This window comes from Montipora capricornis, chromosome 10 (genome assembly GCF_036669925.1).
Source record: "Montipora capricornis isolate CH-2021 chromosome 10, ASM3666992v2, whole genome shotgun sequence".
Lineage (NCBI taxonomy): Eukaryota > Metazoa > Cnidaria > Anthozoa > Scleractinia > Acroporidae > Montipora > Montipora capricornis.
Genome location: NC_090892.1, coordinates 27,360,888 through 27,368,387, shown reverse-complemented (window position 1 = coordinate 27,368,387; position 7,500 = coordinate 27,360,888).

Here is a 7,500-nt window from a genome sequence, read left to right as displayed (position 1 = left end):
GAGCTACGCTATTGGTGGTAACATGGCAACGTGAAAAATAGGAATATATTAGTTAAATGAAAAGCGTTCGTTAATACCGTGAGGATTAAGGGTGCCGATTTGAAAGATGAATTTTTGTTCCAGATTCTTGCGGCTTTCCGTCGTACCTAGATGTAGGGAAAGGCCGCAGATAGCCATGTGTTTTTTGGAGTGGTTAGGCAGATTAAAATGGCCAGCGACTGGCTTAGATGCATCTTTGTCATTCTTCTCAACATCGCGAAGGTGTTCACGGAATCGGTCACCTAGTCGTCTACCTGTCTCACCAATGTACAATTTATTGCATAACGTGCAGGTTATGCAATAAATGACATTTGCGGAGGTACATGTGAAACGATCGGTGATCTTAACAGATCGCTTAGGTCCCGATATCTTGCTAGTGTTAACAATGAAAAGACAAGTTTTGCATCGTGAGCGCGCGCATTTGAAAGTGCCAGGTTGCTCGTTAGTTTTGAGCGCGCTTCTAACTAAAAAGTTGCCTACGTTTTTGTCGCGTTTGAATGAAATAAGTGGAGGTTGCGAAAAGATTCTACCAGTCTCGGGATCATTTTGGAGTAATTTAAAATTACTAAGAATGATGCTTTTGACTGCGTGATTATGAGGATGGAAAGTGAGGGTGAATGGAATTCTGTCATTCTTATCTTTTTGTGACGTTTGTAGTGATGACTGTCGATCAAATTGTTGGGCGCGATGATGGCCCGCTTTGACCACAGAGACAGGATAGCCACGTTTTTCGAAGAACTGGCACATCTCCTCTGATTTGCTGGAAAAATCGGAGTCATCACTACATAGACGTCGAAGTCTAAGAAATTGAGAATAAGGGACGGATTTCTTGACATGTGATGGATGTGACGATGAATACAACAAATAACTGTGTGAATCAGTAGGTTTGTAGTGCACACTAGTACATAGCACGTTGCCTCTAATAGAAACGTTGATATCTAGAAAAGCCAATGAAGTTTCCGAAATTTCCCAGGTATATTTAAGAGCCGGATGAAAAGAGTTGACGGAGGTTATAAATTGATCGAGTTCTTCTCTGCTGGATGAAATAGCGCCGATGCAGTCGTCGATGTAACGGCCGTAGAGTTCAGGTTTGGGGCCGTTGTACTGACTAAAAAATTGGTGTTCAACATATCCTACAAAAAGATTGGCATAGCTAGGTCCCATTCTTGTGCCCATCGCTACACCATTAATATGTTTGTAATAGTTGCCGGCGAATGAAAAACAATTAAGCGTTAAAACTAGTTCGGCAAGGTGGAGGAGCGTTTCCGAGCTAGGTTCTTTGACAGTGCGTTGATCGAAAAAGTGTTTAAGTGCTTGAAGACCTTCGCTATTAGGAATGACTGTGTATAGAGATGTAATGTCCATGGTGAAAATAAGTTTGTCTTGACCGGAGAAATTGAAATCGCGGAAAATTTGAATTGCGTGTGTACTGTCTTTAATGTATGATGGCAAAGATTTGACGATAGGCGTCATAATCCTGTCTAAGTAGCTAGAAATGAGTTCGGTGGGGCAACTACAGGCAGAAACGATAGGGCGACCTGGGTTGTTGGGTTTGTGAATTTTAGGCAAGAAGTAAATGCACGAAGTTCTAGGGGTGTTGATGATGAGATTAGTGGCAGTGTCCGGTAATTCTTGATTAACTATAAGATTTTGAATGGTGTCTTTGACAAGTTTTTGATTGTTGGAAGTGAGATCCTTAGGGATTTTGGCATAAAACGAGGTATCCGAAAGTTGCCGCAAAGCTTCTTTTTGGTAAAGGTCGGACCGCCAAACAACTACCGCGCCGCCTTTGTCGGCCGATTTGACAACTATGTCGTTGCGTTTATTAAGATTTTTAAGCGCCGCCCACTCTTCCGAGGAAAGGTTGGAAAATTTAGTGTTGCGATTGAATTTAAGTTTGTGAATGTCGTGACGGCATTTTTTGGTGAAAAAATCTAAAGAGGCAAATTGTCCCTCTGGGGGAGTCCATTTGGATTTGCGAACTAGAAGTGTTTCAAAAATATCTTTATTAGAAGTGTCCGAATCATGCTCTTTGTCGTGAAAAAAGGCTTTTAACTGAACGCGGCGAAGGAATTTTTCGACATCTTGCTTAATAGAAAATTCGTTGGTGCGTTTGGTAATAGGGACAAAATTTAGGCCCTTACTGAGAACAGATTTCCCTGAGTCAGTAAGCGGAAGATTTTCTGGAATGGTAATTACGGGATTATGGCTATGCAATGTAGTGTCGTCGGTAATTTGCGGACCTATTAATTGTTGAAGTTTTAGGGTCTTGGTTTGGTGTAAATGGTCAAACAGTCCAGAATTAAGTTGTCGGATTTTAGCGCGAATCGATTGTACTAAAATTTCTGGACAGATTTTGGAAAGTTCGGAGCGACAATGAAGAATTTGTTTGTCAAGTGCGATTCGTTTTTGGCACATAGCTCTAATTGTGATCCTCATAATATTACGTGAAAAAGAATTTTGCGCACATCGAATTTGGTGAAGATACTGATTTGAGTGAGAGAATGTAGCCGGATGAAAGTTCGAGCGAAAACCTTTAGGAATGACTTTAGAATTGAGGCAACGGCCGATGAAGTTGATGTGACTACAAAACCTAGTTTTGGCGAAAATGAGAGTGGCTAAACGGAAAGCTAAGTTACTGCTAAGTGTGGGAAAAGGAAAAAGATAACTTACGATTTCCTGGCGTAGCTCCTTGGTGAGTTTCTTCAAGCTTGGTATCGTCGTCTTGGGTCTCCTGTTAGAAATCTGTGGATTAAAAAATACTAGAACAACAAGGTTAGTGGTCGCAGCGGTTGAATGACAAATGAATGAAGGGGTAGTTTCTAAAGAAACTGTGGTGCTGCGTCGGTGGGGAAGTAGTATACAAAAATTTGGTTTTATCAACGGAGTTGATAATGTAAATTGGCCACCGTACAGAGATTCTAAAAGCTGACGTTTCGAGCGTTAGCCCTTCGTCAGAGCGAATCGAGGGATTATGGGTTACGTGTAGTTTTTATAGTAGAGTAGGAGCTACGCTATTGGTGGTAACATGGCAACGTGAAAAATAGGAATATATTAGTTAAATGAAAAGCGTTCGTTAATACCGTGAGGATTAAGGGTGCCGATTTGAAAGATGAATTTTTGTTCCAGATTCTTGCGGCTTTCCGTCGTACCTAGATGTAGGGAAAGGCCGCAGATAGCCATGTGTTTTTTGGAGTGGTTAGGCAGATTAAAATGGCGAGCGACTGGCTTGGATGCATCCCTGTCATTCTTCTCAACATCGCGAAGGTGTTCGCGGAATCGGTCACCTAGTCGTCTACCTGTCTCACCAATGTATAATTTATTGCATAACGTGCAGGTTATGCAGTAAATGACATTTGCGGAGGTACATGTGAAACGATCGGTGATCTTAACAGATCGCTTATGTGCCCGATATCTTGCTAGTGTTAACAATGAAAAGACAAGTTTTGCATCGTGAGCGCGCGCATTTGAAAGTGCCCGGTTGCTCGCTAGTTTTGAGCGCGCTTCTAACTAAAAAGTTGCCTACGTTTTTGTCGCGTTTAAATGAAATAAGTGGAGGTTGCGAAAAGATTCTACCAGTCTCGGGATCATTTTGGAGTAATTTAAAATTACTAAGAATGATGCTTTTGACTGCGTGATTATGAGGATGGAAAGTGAGGGTGAATGGAATTCTGTCATTCTTATCTTTTTGTGACGTTTGTAGTGATGACTGTCGATCAAATTGTTGGGCGCGATGATGGCCCGCTTTGACCACAGAGACAGGATAGCCACGTTTTTCGAAGAACTGGCACATCTCCTCTGATTTGCTGGAAAAATCGGAGTCATCACTACATAGACGTCGAAGTCTAAGAAATTGAGAATAAGGGACGGAGTTCTTGACATGTGATGGATGTGACGATGAATACAACAAATAACTGTGTGAATCAGTAGGTTTGTAGTGCACACTAGTACATAGCACGTTGCCTCTAATAGAAACGTTGATATCTAGAAAAGCCAATGAAAATGTGATTTACAAATGTAGCGCTCTGTATTGACTCTTGGTAGTAAATAGTTATGTTCTCTTTCACGAAGTAGGGGAGTCCTTTTAGGCGGTAGAAGGTCATGCAGGATGTGTCCATCTACACAAACTTTTTCAAACAACAGTTTGTCTGTCTTTATGATGATGTCTGATATCAATATTAAGTAAGAGATGTGTATCCATACTTTAAAAAGTTGTCAATTCTGTCCAAGTGTTTGTGTTGATATGCGGCTCCCCAGACTTCCATTCCATAAAGAAATACAGACATGATAAGAGATTCAAACAGCTTGTCAAGTTATTCTTTGGAGTATCCATATGCCTTACACGCCCTTATAATACAAAAGCGGCAACTTGCTTTCAATATGCCTGCCTGCTGTCGATATGCCTGTCCCAGTCGCAGGGATTTTCCTCGAAAGTAATTCCTAAGAGTTTGAGCCAGTCTCTCCTCTTGATTTCTGGTAAAACTGGTGACTCTGCCTTGTTGGTCTTACCTTGGATAGTCATTTCCTATGTCTTTGATAGATTTAACGAAATTCTGTTATTTAAGCAATTATCGCGCTTTTATAGCCAGCATGAAGAGGCTGTGGACCTCCGATCCATGGCCCTCTCCAGTAGTCCACGGTACTTGGATCACGTCCATGGTCCACCCCTTTAGTTCACCGGATGTTTTTTTTTTTTTTTTTTTTTTTTTTTGCTAGAGTAAAAGTTCTTTCAAGGCAAATCAAGGACATTTTTACGTTTTATTAGAGACAAATATTCCGATATCCTTGTGTTGGGTTCATCGACATGGCCTGTACTTAGCCTGCGAGCAGGTTCTCTCTTTGCGGTGGGAGAGAGAAGAGAGAGCCTGGAGGCGGGGAGGTCCAGTGGTTACCCCGGGTTCAAATCCCATTCGAACTTCTGGTTTGTTTCCGGTTGTCCCGGATTCAACTCTACCGTGCTTTGTAAATAGACAACTGGTTGCCTCCTGCTAGTTGGGGCTCTTAATCACGTTTCTGTTAAGTTTGAATTGTTTCTTTCAGATTCTTAAAAAGTGGGTTGCCTGTAGACTAGCTTGATAGCTGAGTGCACTTCCACTATAAACAAAGCGTTTACATTTTTTTTTTACATTTGGGCTTTCTACCCAAATTAAAAATTGATAAATAGTATCAGGTCCTGGCCGGGGAAATTGTGTTGTGTTCTTAGGCCAGACACTTTACTCTCACTGTGCCTCTCTCCACCCAGGTGTACAAATGGGTACCGGCGAATTTAATGCTGGGGGGTAACCCTGCGATGGACTGACATCCCATCCAGGGGGGAGTTGAAATTCTCCTAGTTGCTTCATGCTACAGAAACCACAGATAAGCGCCGGCCTGATGGGCTTTCTAGGTTCATAGCAGACTTTACCTACTCAACAAACAACCTAGAATCGTGCCTGATGTGACGAGTAAACCTACATTGGTGTACAAAATTTGCTGTTAGGAGATAAGTTGAATTAAGTTTGAATGTTTGTATTGTTTTAGTGGGACGTCTAATCATTGTGTTTAATTTTTTGTTCACTTAGGGCATCACTATGACAAGGGAACTACTCTTGCTGAAAGATCGAATGATAAGAGGAATTAGAAATTCATTGAAATCTTCCCCAGGCAACAAAACATTTTATTCTACATACATGAACATTGAAGTGGTGTCTGTAAGGAGAAATTTACCTCAGAGCTTGATGCTGGGCGACAATCGAATTGGTTCCTTTCGAATCCCGGATCTAAGCAACGTTTTGAAGAAAAATACGAATAACACCGAAATTGTGTTCTTTGAGGTATTATCATATTTATTGTTTGTGTAGATAATTGATTGAGTTGATGAAGGATACACAGTGATAAATAATAATGAAAGCATGCTTCAATTTGAGTCAATTTACTCACTCTGAAACTCCGTTCCCTAGAACTTTTTGCCCCTGTTTTTGAAATGCGATCTTTGAGCTTTTTTAAATAAATATTTCTTGAGACTGTTCATTATCGGCATTTTCAGATGTGGAGCACACCCTTTAACCCCTTCACCTGGGACAAAAGTAGCGAATGGGTTACCACAAATGTTGCAAGTTTGGACATTAGAGACAAAGAGGAAGACATCATAACCATGTCTGGTCTTTCACCGGGTATAACCATCCTACTTCCATGGCAACCAATTACTTACCGTTCCAGTAATCTGTCCTTTGTAAGACTGGGATCGTCAAGACGTCACAGTATAAGTGTTCAGCACGGTCATTCAGTTGTTGAGATCTCGATTGTGTCTTACGGTGACGATTTTGTTATTCCATACGTTCGGGTGTCACCTCCTGTAGAGTTGTCACCACAGCGTGGTCCGCCAGAGTGTAAGCGTGTGCAAGGGAAATGGCTTCACAGCGGAAACATCACTTGCGTCGGGAAAACAAATTTGACAATAAAGTTTAAAACGCTCCTTCCTGGAAACTACCATCTTGACATAGACTTCATGAGAAAAGGGAATAATATAAACGAGGATGAACAGGGAACGGATAAATGTATCAAGATAAAAGAACCACCAAAACAAGAATCACAATGGATCAACTACACGTTTACTATTTCAGAGGTCGCCTGTTTCTTTTGGAATTCAAGTGAACTGTACTGGGACACCAGTGGATGCAAGGTAAAGACACATTACTATTGTATTTGTACGAAATGAAGCACACCGGTCATTAAAAGTTGTCTTCGAATTTTTCATTCAAACGCCTGTTTCCTCCAGCGCTCTCCATTCCTTTGACATTCATTTCAGTCTCCGCTGCGAAGGAAGGTTAGAGCCGCTTTGACTTTGCATAAATACGTAGAGGACCATACGATACTAATATCAGAGAGAAAAACGATGTGCGAGGGACTTAGATGTTATGTAGAATCTGAATTTGTAACAGTAAAGGGATTAACCCGGGGATTAATTTTGAAATTTCAGCACATGCAAATAAAACCTTCATCAGGTTTTTACATAACATGAAGATCAGTCAGTGATGCATCTGGAAATTTTGTACTTTGGACTTGTTCAGCCACAGTATCAGTATCCATCACAATCCGCGTCCTATGACATTAATATCTCCCCCCAAGTCTGAAAACCAATTTGGTTTTCGTAGCATATTAAGAGATAATCCAAAGCGAGTAGTTTTCAAGCTCCACATTAAACTCTCCAATTATTGCGCTGTCCGCGAAGAGAGCAATTTGAAGGATCGTTGATATAACTAATGGAATTTGCCTCTGATCTACTAAGCAGCTACAAGTCTTTTCGTGACTACCTCCCACTAAATGTTCCTCCCTGCTCTTTTGTGTTTGACTCTGTTCTTCCTTCTGAAATCGAGCTTGAAAAAATGCTTACGCCAACAAACAAGTCCCATGGACTTTACTCGTGCCCAAAAACAACTCGGTTCAAAGAGGTATTTTACCCTCCAAACTTAAGCATGCTAA